Source organism: Lutjanus erythropterus, chromosome 1 (genome assembly GCF_056507025.1).
Source record: "Lutjanus erythropterus isolate fLutEry1 chromosome 1, fLutEry1.hap2, whole genome shotgun sequence".
NCBI classification, from domain to species: Eukaryota; Metazoa; Chordata; class Actinopteri; order Lutjaniformes; family Lutjanidae; genus Lutjanus; species Lutjanus erythropterus.
Window position 1 is genome coordinate 45,551,470 of NC_139317.1, and position 12,281 is coordinate 45,563,750.

Consider the following 12,281-nt stretch of genomic DNA (forward strand, 5'->3'; position numbering starts at 1 on the left):
CTTCTAGACACGACCCTCTGTCTCTCTGTCAAACTACAGACAGCAGACTGTCTGTAAATAGCACGATGTTAAACTCTGCAGTGTTTCACACAAAGACTTTATTTGTGTGGACACAGGTTTGGTTTGTCACCAACTTTGTCATTTTAATTTTTTAGTCAGCCCGAGAGGATGATGGTATCAGTGATTGATTAGTGATCAGTCTGTCCTCCTCTCCTCACCTGTTCACTCTGCTGTGAGAAGGTCTGAAAGTTTCTCACAGAGAAACACAGACTCTCCTGTTTTACATACAGGCCTCCTTATACAGTTGATTAATTTTATAAGAGCATCTGGTTGGTGTCGATGTCATTAACCATCACGTTAGTTTCTGTTGTAATAAACTCGTCATTAACAACAGTCTCCTCCACACGCAGCTTCTCTGCAGTTGGTCTGTGTGTTTCCTGATCAGATAAACCAGTGCCAGAAAGACTAGAAAAGTTTGTCCAGTTAAAATTGAAGCGTCCCGTCAAAATTTAAAATGTCTTGATAATTTACTGGTTATAGGTCCGGGTCCGTATAGGACGGCGTGTGGTTCCGGACTCGGACCGCGGTCCGCCATTTGGGGACCCCTGGTATAGCAGATCATGGTAAATCATGTGTTTGTAAAAGTCTGATGGAGTTGATGGGATACAACTTTAAGCGTCAACATTTTCATTAAAAAAATCTAATTTAAGACAAAGACGGTTGTAATAGCACATTTTTACACCTGTGTCATCAGTGGATATTGCTAGTTTTAACTTTTAACACATTTTTAAATTGTTTGAAGTTGTGAATTCTTGTATGGGACCAGGGTGTTTTCTGACACAGAGCAATAATGGGTTTTTAATTTGTTTGTTTTGGGAGGACGTGGTTTGTTCTAATTGTCAAGAATGGGTTGAGTTGAATGATTTAATGATTTAGTATTTTTTCAATATTTTCATTTGACCTCAGTATTTCCAGGATGATGGCTTACCTCCTCTAATGATAATTTCCAAGGAATCAGGAATACCCCTCCAACACACAAACACACATACACACACGCGCGCGCGCGCACACACACACACACACACACACACACACACACACACACACACACACACACAGACTGGCAGGCAGTGGGCGTGTCTTTCCTCCAGCTGGAGTAAATAGAGGCGGCGCTGCAGCGTGCTGCTCGGACAGGGAATGGCCGTGTCTGTGCGCTCAGACACCGGCTGACACACTCACAGCGCTCCGCTCCATCACCGCTCCGCTCCGAGCTGCTGCGCTCACTGACTCCGGGACGAGACGTGGATTATAAACTACAGGTCGGTAGGTCTGCGTGGACTCTTTAACACCTTTGTCTGTGGCGTGTGTGTGTGTGTTATGTGTGTGTTATACTGTGGCACTTCGGGGCGTAATTTGGCCGCTGGGAGCCACAGGTGTGCTGGGAAAGATCGGTAAATGCGGGGTTTTTTTTCGGTCCATGCTGTCACAGCGGACTGAAGAGGGTCGCGCTCCGCAGGCAACAGCTGTGTGTGTGTGCGGGCTGGACTCTTGTCCTGCCACGACTCCAGAGCCAAAGGTAAGTGGACTCCGGTCAGTGCGCGCTGACAGCATCGCTCCGTCTCCGGCACACGCTCCCTGAACCCCCGGCTGTCTTTGACGCGCAGACAGCGCAGCTCTCCGTACTCGCACCGCGCCTGCAGCTGGAAGTAAAATGCATAAATGACAGTAAATGGCAGTGTAGCTGCTGGAGGAGGGCAGTCAGTCTCCAGCAGAATACAGTGAGTGCAGCGCGGTGCTCTGTGGTGGCTTCACCTCAAGATGCTGCCACAACTCTGCCACATGAATGGGCCAGTAGACCTTTAAAAATAGACTTTGCTTTTAAACAAAGAGAAAACTCAGCTTCTTTAAGAACAGAACGTGTTCAGATCTGCGCCTGTTCATCCACCAGCAGTCTCCAGCAGCCGCCTGCAGGTCTCCTCTCTCCTCCTGCGCTCCGTGAATGGTGCGCACTGTTCAGCTCCAGAGGAAACAAGTGCACTGAGCTCCTCAGTCTCCTTCCAACAGGTTAGTGGACCATTTTCCTTCATATCTGCACGGATGATGCTTATCTGCTGTGTGTCTGTAGATCTTTGTGCATCAGGTCTGTGTAGCCAGGTATACTAATGTCATGAGTCAAGAGTCCCCAAATGCAACACGTAATCTGAACTTTTATTTCTCCACGTTCTTGTGTAAATTTAACTTACGAATGCATCTTACTCTGAGTTTTTTCTCTGTGCTTTTTGCTTTATTGTCAAATAGAACCATTTTGGCACTGAAAGATATCCATAAAAGGCTTAAAATTCTATGCAGTATGTGTGTAATTGTACCATGATAACTCCTCAAGTCACATCTAGGGCTCAACTAATGATTATTTTCGTTGTGGATTAATCTGTCGATTATTTCGTCGCTTAATAGCTTAGTTGGTTGGTCTGTAAAATGCCAGAAAATAGTAAAACATGTTGGTCAGTGTTTCCCAAAGCCCAACATGACGTCCTCACATGTCTTGTTTTGCCACCAACCCAGAGATATTTAGCTTTCTGTCATAAAGGAGTTTTTTTTCACTGTCAAAAAATGATTCACACTGATTAATCAATCATTAATTATTGGCAATTAATTTAATAGTTGATCACTTAATCATTGCAGCTGTGCCTTGTGCTGCTTTACAAGTTGGCTACATGAGTACTAACATGTGAAAATGATTTCTGTGAAGTATCATATCATTAAAGGACAGTTCACCGCAAAATCAAAAATACATATTTTTCCTCTGGCCAGTATTTGCCATTTAACAATCTAGATAGTTTTGGTGTGAGTTGCAGACTTTTTGAGATATGAGCAGTAGAGATGTCTGCCTTCTCTTTAATATAATATAAGCTTCTGGTGCTGAAAATACCAAAAAATAAAAAAAAATAAAAAAATAAAATAAAATAAAGTCAAAACCAGTGTTTCTGTCCAAAAAATAGGATCTGGTTAGTTCACACATCTTGTTTCAAGTTATTTCATGTAGGCAATTTTCTTTCTGCAGTAAAATCTGCCTGATCTTCTTTCTTTTTAATGGAAATTGAGTAGTTCCTACATGAAACTGCTCACTACAAGCTCTGTGGATTATCTTGAGTAAGTGGGTCATGATTTTTGGAATGAAACACTGGTTTTCAGTTTTTCAAATGTATTTCTTTGGTGCTGTGAGCATCACAAGCCGAGCGCTCTCTAATTCCTTTATATTGGACAGAAGGCAGTGGTCTCTGCAGCTGATATCTCCAAAACTTCAACTCACATAAAAAAAATCTAGATGGATAAATAGCAGTACAGGACAGGGGGGAGATTTTTTTTTTTGATTTTGGGGTGAACTGTCCCTTTAACTACAGTTTTCCAGTACAGTATTAAACTGTCATGATGTCTCTCTTCACTGTAACAGTATGACTGATAATGATCGTTACAGTTACCTCCTAACCAGCCCGTGCTGGTTGCATGCTGCCTTTTAAACCCTCCTCCTCGCGTCTTGTTTTGCAACGGTTGAGGCAGATATCTGACAGTGACTCCGTGTTTGTGACTGTGAAATGTGTGGATCAAGTGGAATCTGCACGCCGGCTGATGAAATGATGATGCCTCCGAGCTGTCTGTGGCTGTCTGCTGCCTTCCTGTGTTCCCTCATCACCTTCAGCGTCCTCCAGAGAGGGTGACATGATGACGAGGAGGAGAATAGCACCGTGACAAAGAGTAGGAGTGGGAGCAGGGAAGCTTGGGAAGAGTGGCAGTGATGATGGTAATGAGGAGGAGGATGATGGTGGCAGTTTGTGTCTGAGTGACCTGCCCTGCAAAAAATGAGCAAAGTTACACAACCGGCTGAGACTAAAATAGGAATCAAGCAAGACCAGGCTGTCAATCTGTGGGTGATATTGATGATGATGATGATGATGATGATGATGATGACAGAATAGACAGTCTTGAAAAATAAGAGGGAGAACTGTCTCTCCCAGGGTGTGAAGCTGGATTACACTTGTTTAGGTGTAGTCACATTGCTTTTCATTGGGCTGACTTAATGTACAAGCTGTTCCAAGTACTGGTATGTGTGAGTCTGACTGGCTCTGTGTGTGTGAGACACTTTTCCTTCTTGCATCAGTTATCGATTTGCAGCTACTTTGATGTGTTTGCTTCTCATGCATTTTATATTTTACTGTTTAAAAAAACCCAACATTGACTATCTATTGGAAATTGGTAATAATCTGTGGCCTCCAGTGTTAGTCCAATGTCCAAAGTTTTGTTGGCTCACTTATCCATCCTGGCCTCCTCCCCCTGGACTTTTTTTGCTTTGTAATACCCTTGCTTCACATCTTCCATGATCCTGTCATAAATGCTATGGCCACCAGAGGGCTTTGTTACTTTGAAACCTGAACCCTATGTAAACTATGGACCTGGGTCACGTTCAGCCCTGACAAAATGTAGCAAAACGTTTGTTTAAACAGAAACTGTGGTGCGTTGAACACCCTGCTGTGTATGCAAGCACACAGCACTGCAATGCCTTTTTATTGTGCATTGGAAAAATAATTTCCTGACTGGAAAGTTCACATGAATGGCCCCTCAAATTGGAAAACAATTTGTTGCATGAGTTGGTCAGTTGTTGTCTGTTGACATATATGCAGAAATATGGTGAATGAAAATAAATGTTTGGTTGATAACTTTTTATCAGTTCACATATTGCATACATTTTTTGGTCACAGGTATTTTGTAATATATTATGTAAGGGATAATGTACAACGAGCAGGTCATTATTGTGAAATAAACTCCAACAGGGTGAGGCAGGATCCTAACACAGAGCAGAGGGGTCTCGAATCACCCTGAAGGTGTTTATTTCACAATAATGACCTGTTCACTGTACGTAATCTCACTTCTTACATGGTTACCTACAAAAAATCAAGAATTTGACACAAAATATTAACTTTAACATGATTTTATGGATTGAAAAATCAAGCAAAACAATGCATGCCATTTTCACACAGTGCCACAAGGGAGCATTAGTGCTGACATATATTGATATTTAGATGTCCAGCAACAAAAATCTACTCAGATGGAGGTCTGTATTCAGATATTAATGTAGAGACCAAATCTGCAAATTATAGGAAAACCTGAATAGTATCATAAAACCAAAGTAATTCAAGATGTTTGTTATGTATTTATACAGAGGCACATGCATATGGCATATGACGTGGTTCATGTTATAACATTCTAATGTTGACATGACTATAAATGGAAGCTTGCATTGCTAAATCCTGCAAAACCACACCAAATCTTATAGTTTGTCAGGAGTCCTTACGCAATAGAACGATAATCAGTCACATGACCCTTGTTTTGCCAATTATAGCGTTCCTTCCTGAAGTTCTGCTGTGTGGGCTCTACTTATATTTCCTTTGCAGAGGAGGGTCCGTCTGTAACTTTTGACAAACAGTATGAGATAGCAGGAAGCGTTGGAGTTTGCTGACCTTTCCACATGTTCAGTGGAATTTTTCTGAAGAATGTGCTCATACTGTACAGATTTAATTCACACCTGGCTGAGATCACCGTCTGGCTGATCTGATCACACTCCTATTGCATTACACCTACATGGATGTGCGTTTTCTCTTATTCAGATACAAATCACACTACTAGGTGGAACGGGGTCAAAGTCAGGCTGACTAATGATGTCATTATGGCAACTTGGATGACAGAGGATATGCAGTTATTTATAGCCACAGTGGCTGTTCTTCAGTTTAAGTTACAGTCTGTTTGAGGTGATAATGGGGGAGATTTTTGTGTTGATGGCTGTTCTGCTGCTCTGTATCACTGATTGAACTCAGTGGTGATCTGACTTAATCCTGCTCATGAAAGCTCTGGCATTTGTTGCTTAAACACAGAGGAGTTAACTTCCCAAAACTACCACAAATTACTGCTGAGGCCACAACATTTTGTGTCTCTGAATTGTTTTAATTTGGCGGGGTATTTAGCATGAGTGATGATGTAAATGAGCGAAGCCGCGGTTGAGTTAATTTGAATGCACTGCCGCTAATTAAGACCTGATGTTGGGCTGTTAAGGATGCATCTCGAGCATGTCTGACAGCAATGGAGCACAAAACAGGGTGTGAAGGTTCTCTGCTGCTGAATCTGAAATATTGGCTAAAGAAACCAGGAACCAATTACATAGTTGTCTTCCTGCAAAATGGAAGGAAGGAAGGCTATTGGGAGAAAACAGGAGTAAAATAATTCTGTCAGCTCGAGCTAGGGTATGGCATGAGTGAGAAGCCTGTAATATGTTCTCACATTCTGCTGCAAATCCCCCCTGAGTGCCTGCTGCACAGGAGGTGATTGCTTCTTGTTCTTTGTTTAGAAAAGGAACTCCGTAGTTAGATTAAGACAGTGGCTTAACAGAAAGACAAAACAGCACCACCCACAAAAAAAACTTAAAGCAGCACTAAAATCCCCAACAATGGATCACATTATTACATGTAATGTTAAAGGTGCTGCATGCGATGATGAACCCACAGAGTTCATTATTTTGTTTCCAGTCTACTACTTAACTGGTTTGGTTCGGTATCAGTGCTCTGCCTGGTTTCCATCAGCAGCATGCAGCTGTTTTCAGTGGAAAAGATCTGATGAACCCACTGTACACTAACTGCCAGTGCCAAACAGCAGACACACACAGTAACTAGGCCAAACCAGAACTTGGAGTCAGCTGGACACAAACATGACTCCAGATGAATATTAATGAGGTTCAAGATGTAAGATGTACTATTTTGTCACTTCAGCATAGTTGATGGGATAATACTAATGTCTGATGGATGGAGTATTAAAGGGGCAGTTGATGCAAAAATAAATAAATCAACATTTTTCCTGTTACCTGTGGTGTTGTTTATCCATATAGATAGTTTTGGTGTGAGTTGCAGAGTAGAAATGTCTGCCTTTTCTCCAATATAATGGTGGCTGTGGCTCAGGAGGTAGAGCGTATTGTCCACTAATTGGAAGATTGGCGGTTTTATTCTAGGTCCCTGAGTTAACTCGTCGAATTTGTGAAGTTACTCGTGTGAATGTGTGTGTGAGTGGTTGGGTGCCAGCCATCGCTGTCAGGTAGTTGCAAAAGCGCTTTGAGTTGTTGATAGACTAGAAAAGTGCTTTATAAATGCAAATCTATTTTTCATAACTGGATGGCCCTCAGACAGGCAAGCAGTTTGTGCCAAGCCACGCCCACCAATCGTATCATGGATGCATCTACGCATGGACAAGAGGCCCGTGCCTGTGACAGAGAGGGATATAAACTTTAATCATGTCTGCTGAGCTGTAATGTTAGGACCACTGAACTAGATAGCAGAGTGATACGTTTAGCAGGTGAAAGAAAATAGTTCCTACATGAAACTGTTCACAACAAGATCTGTGGATTATCTTCAGTAACCAGGTCATATTTTCTGGAAAGAGTGACGACTGTTGAATGTTTAAATGTACTTTTTTTTGTGCCATCGAGTTCCATGATATTTGAGAGAAGGCATCTATATAGCTGAAACCTCCAAACCTCTGCAACTCATGCAAAACTATAGAGAAGAATATATATAGCACTATGGGTATGAGAAAAAAAATTGTATTTTTGATTTGGGGGTCAACTGTCCATGGGGCTGCACGATATGGTGATTAAAAAAAAAGTCATATTGCAATTATTTTGATAGATATTTGATAGAAATGTTTCATGATTAATAGGAATGAGATTTTTTTCACTGAAAAAAATGTTAAAATCATGATGCTGATGACATTTGTCAAGGTCTGTACCAAACAAAGATTTGCATGGCAGGTCATCCCTGCAGCATTACAGTACTTCATTATATTGTTTTTTTCTACCATTTTACCCTAATCAAAATATTGCAGCTTCTGTGATTTGGATGCATAATCCCTTTCATCATCACTTATGACCCACTAGAAGTGTGAAGTGGTGTCTGTCTGCAGAGACCCTGCCCTCTGCCTGTAATTATGTATTTTATCATCGTTTTGCTGTGCTCAGGAAGCTTATTCAACCCAAAATGTTGGTATTTGACAGAATTCTGGTGTGTTCATGAACAGGTTGGAAGCTCCAGAGAAGAAGCAAAATGCTGCATAAAGTGGATATTTTTGTTCAGGTATCAGTTGCATAAAGTTTTGCTCTTGCGATTACTTTTAAAAATGTAGCAACAACTCTAAGCACACACACGCACACACCTTAAACCTTTTGGCCTTTCTTGTATTTTGTCTGTTGAAAGCAATTCTTTCCCAATGTGAGGAAGACTAATCTTGGCAGAGAACAAGCCTTTACTTTCCAGTGTGGGCTGAGTTTCCACGCATACATCCACACATACGGTCTGAGACATACAGTCAGAGGGAAGAACTGGCAGGGAGCTGCCACCGTGGATGATTGGGCCGGCAGCCAAAGGCCACAGTTTACTTGAGGAAACCATCAGCTCTCTAGCCTCAATTGAAGGAGGAAAATTTCTCTCCCTCTGGTCAGGCCTGCTGGCTGCAGGCTGCTCTCTGCTTTCTTCTCCTCTCTGTTTTGGAGAATGATTGCTCCATATTCGAAGTTTTCCAGACAAAATCTAGTGATTTCTCTTTTTCTTTCTTTTTTTTTTTTTTAACCCATCCATCAACTCCTTAATGGGCTGTGAAATTGTTTAGAACAGTTGTTTTCCTGCCTGTTCTTACCACCCCGCCACAGAAGTTTGGTCAACTCGACTTCAACCCCTCCTCCACCTGCTCCGTTCTCCTAATTAATGAAATAAAACAGCAATGAAGGGCTTGCATGGATAACATGGTGTAAATGAATTCCAGGCACTGCCCTGGCACTACAACAGACAGCTGCTTGGGCTTTGTGTGCGAGCCTGTTCTTTATGTGGATTGATATGATCCAGACAGACAAAATACAGACAGATATCCTCCTCTATCTGCACGTCCACGTGCCACTGCAGCCTCTTAAAAGCTGACATTAAAATCACACAACGCAGCCACGTCCTCCAGACTGTGTTTAGTTTGGATCCCAAGAGTCCAATTTAGATCAAAGCAGCGGGAAGAGGGGTGTAGTGGAGCACACACCCAATGGAATTCTTGTTTACCCACTTTTTTGATTTGTAGGAATTGGGTTTACCACCTTTTGCAGGCTAAGAAAAGGTCTCTGACGGATATAAACACAGTAGCATACATATTGTCAAGACATTGCCGAATGTGCAAAAGCTGACACACAGATTATGTTGTAGAACACAAGAAAGAAAACAATTTCCTCGCCACAAACTGGTGACTGTATGCCTCATATAAATGTAGCTGTTATTTTCAGGCAAGGAAACCACTTTGGTTACCATTTTTATCATAACCTGGGCTGGGTCTGCTAAGATTGGAAGGTTGCTACCTCATTACCTCTCTGCTACCTATTTCATTTTCTTTTCTGATGTACAGTTAAAGAGATGGGCCTTGTGTCTCCTCCACACATGCACATTCTGCTAGACATATGACAAAAAACGCCCTGCCTCATTTGCATTTCTTTAAACCAGTGTTTCTCAACCCTGGTCCTCAAGTACCACTGCCCTGCATGTTTTAGATGTTTCCCTGCTCCAACACACCTGATTCAAATGATCAGGTTGTTATCAGGCTTCTGTAGAGGCTTGATGACGAGCTGATCATTTTCAAAAAAGCATCTAGAGGGAACCTGGAACATTTGCATCACTGCAGCTCAGATGTTCGGACATTTCCAGGGACTTTTAAAGCGTAGATAGATGCTGCGACACCAGCTGACAAGAAGGCAACCAGTTGCTGGCTTATACCCGCAATGTCCATCCAGTGAGTCGGACTATGCCCAGTGTAATCTTTATAAACAGTGTCGTGTGTAGAAGGGAACACCAGACCTGCAAAAGAACTTGTGAGAGTGATCATTTTAACCCAAACCATGATCTTTTCCTAACCCTGACCAAGTGATTTTTCTCTTAAAACCTTCCCAGATTTTAAGCACAGCATTGTCACATTATGAAACATAATCAGTTTGTACAACACGCACAATCAGGAAAACAAATCTAGCGAATGTTTTGCATATCAAGGGTTCCCTTCTAAACATGACCTGTTAAGAGATATCTGCATTTGAATGCAGAATCTGTTGGCAAGGGGTAAGATTTTGGTATGGCAAGATTTTTAGTTTCTGTTTGTCGTCTGTTTGTGGTCTGAGTAGTTTTGATTAATCGTGTTTTAGTCTGCTTTGATTGCATGCAGATAAGAGCTCCATGTGGAGAGCAAAAGGATGGATTGGCTGATATGCGCTCTCAGAACCCATGAGCCATCGCCTGAAGATGACTTAGCTTTTTATTAGCTTTTGTTTTAGCTTGTTTATAGAGATCTCAACTCCAACTCTGTTCTTTCTTTTGTAATTAGTATTTTATTGAATTTTCATAAAAAGAAAGTCACATTTTGATCAATAAGTCAAATGACTTCAATATGTATAAAATAATAGCAAGATAGAACACTAAATTAAATTGAATTAAATTTAAATAAGCATCCAAAAAGTAAACAAACCAACAAAAAAATAAAACAATAAGGTAGAAAATAAAATCATTAATCAGATACTGAATAAATAAATATTATGCACATGGTGTGTACTTTACTTCAGGATCTGTCCTCATTAACAGTGTAATCAAAGATGAAAGTTATTTGTTCACATGATGCCACTTTGCCAAACTCTGTGGTCCATTCCTGAATGGAGGGTTCACCTGGATTCCTCCAGTTTGTCCTTAGCTCCATGGTAAGACATAATTTGTGGGTCACTGAAAACATAAAGCCTCAGGCAGAGTTCAAAGCTGGCTTGGGTGTTGTTTCTAACTTTGTTTTTGCATCTCAGATTGCCAATCAGACTGTAAAAAATGACTGATGCACAGAAGAGGGAGTCTTGGCCTGGATATCTGTTAGCCTGTCTGTTTTTTTATATCTGCCACCAAACACCAGAACCCCTAAAACATTGCCCATTTCCCCCAAAGACTAAATCATTGTCAGACAATAGACTGTTGGTTTCAAGATTGGGCCTAGTGTGTTTTTCTGTGTAGCAATTTCTGTATTCTTTTCATAGAGGGCTATATCGACCAAGAAATGATAAAAAAAAAAAAAATCAAGAAATTGTTAATATGTGTATCATGTTAAAAAATCCAGTATCAATCAGGCTACAGTTTGGACTTTTGTAAATTTGTGCTGACTACATTTGCTCACAACAAAGCAACAAACTTTTCAGAGCCACCTGTCAAACCTACAGGAGTTCAACAAAAGATGCTCAAAGATATACATTCAGTGAAGTGCTCCTTTAAGGGTAAAAAGTAATAAAAGATATTTCATAAAATTCTCTCTCTGAAGGTCATGGCTTCCCCTTTTTCAGTGAGAGAGGCGGCTGCCAGTTATTGAGCACCAACTCTGAATTCACTTTCCAGTCCGAGCAGTCCTCAGCTACATGGAGCCTGTTTACAGCTGGATATCTTCTCCGAGAATATTCTCCTTGTTCACACAGAGCAGACTCCAGCACGGAACACTGCTGGAGGTGCTTTGTAGCATCAAGTGTGTGTGAAGCTGCTGCAGGGCCTTTATGCAACAGGCCAAGAATGTCTCAGTAGTGATTAGTAGTTTTTAAGCAGAATCGGAGCAGGCATGGAGCTGTCGACAGAGATAAAGGAGCATGTCTGTGCTCTGGAAACAGCAGATCTCAACATGATACCACTGCACTGACCCCGTATTAATGGTGGAGGAGCACACACATTTGCACAAACAGACACACACACAAGGTACTTGGAAGTCCTGCTTGTTTATCGAGCCTCGCCTATAATGTGCCAAGATATGTGTTTGGACAGGCAAATCTCGTTATCCGCATGTGGAAGGACTCTGAGGTGTGTGTGTGTGTGTGTGTGTGTGTGTGTGTGTGTGTGTGTGTGTGCTTGTATGTGCATGCTTTTGGTGATGAATAATAAAGGTGAAAGTGAGAGCAGTGGTTTTGCCTGTAACCACAATAAGATTGCTTTCGACACTGGAACACTTGCACTACATCTATTAGAGAAAGAAACACTGTCGAGGTTAACAAAAAGAACAGCTGTGTGTGTGTGTGTGTGTGTGTGTGTGTGTGTGTGTGTGTGCGCGCGTGTGTGTGTGCGCGCGTGTGTGTGTGTGTGTGTGTGTGTGAAAGCACGGGTGCACTTGTGTACAAATCCAACAGTGGACCGTGGCATCATTACACACTCACCGACAGTGAA

The 12,281-nt window shown here is 41.6% G+C and overlaps 1 protein-coding gene across 1 annotated transcript in view; it reads left to right on the forward strand.

Moving 5' to 3' along the window:
- Positions 1–1,194: 1,194 nt before the first annotated feature.
- The window catches only part of cemip (cell migration inducing hyaluronidase 1), a 328,468-nt gene continuing 317,381 nt past the window's right edge, over positions 1,195–12,281 (forward strand). The window contains exon 1 of the mRNA XM_084722276.1: positions 1,195–1,319. The gene's annotated coding sequence lies outside the window, so the exon portion shown is untranslated. The remainder of the gene's footprint in view (positions 1,320–12,281) is intronic.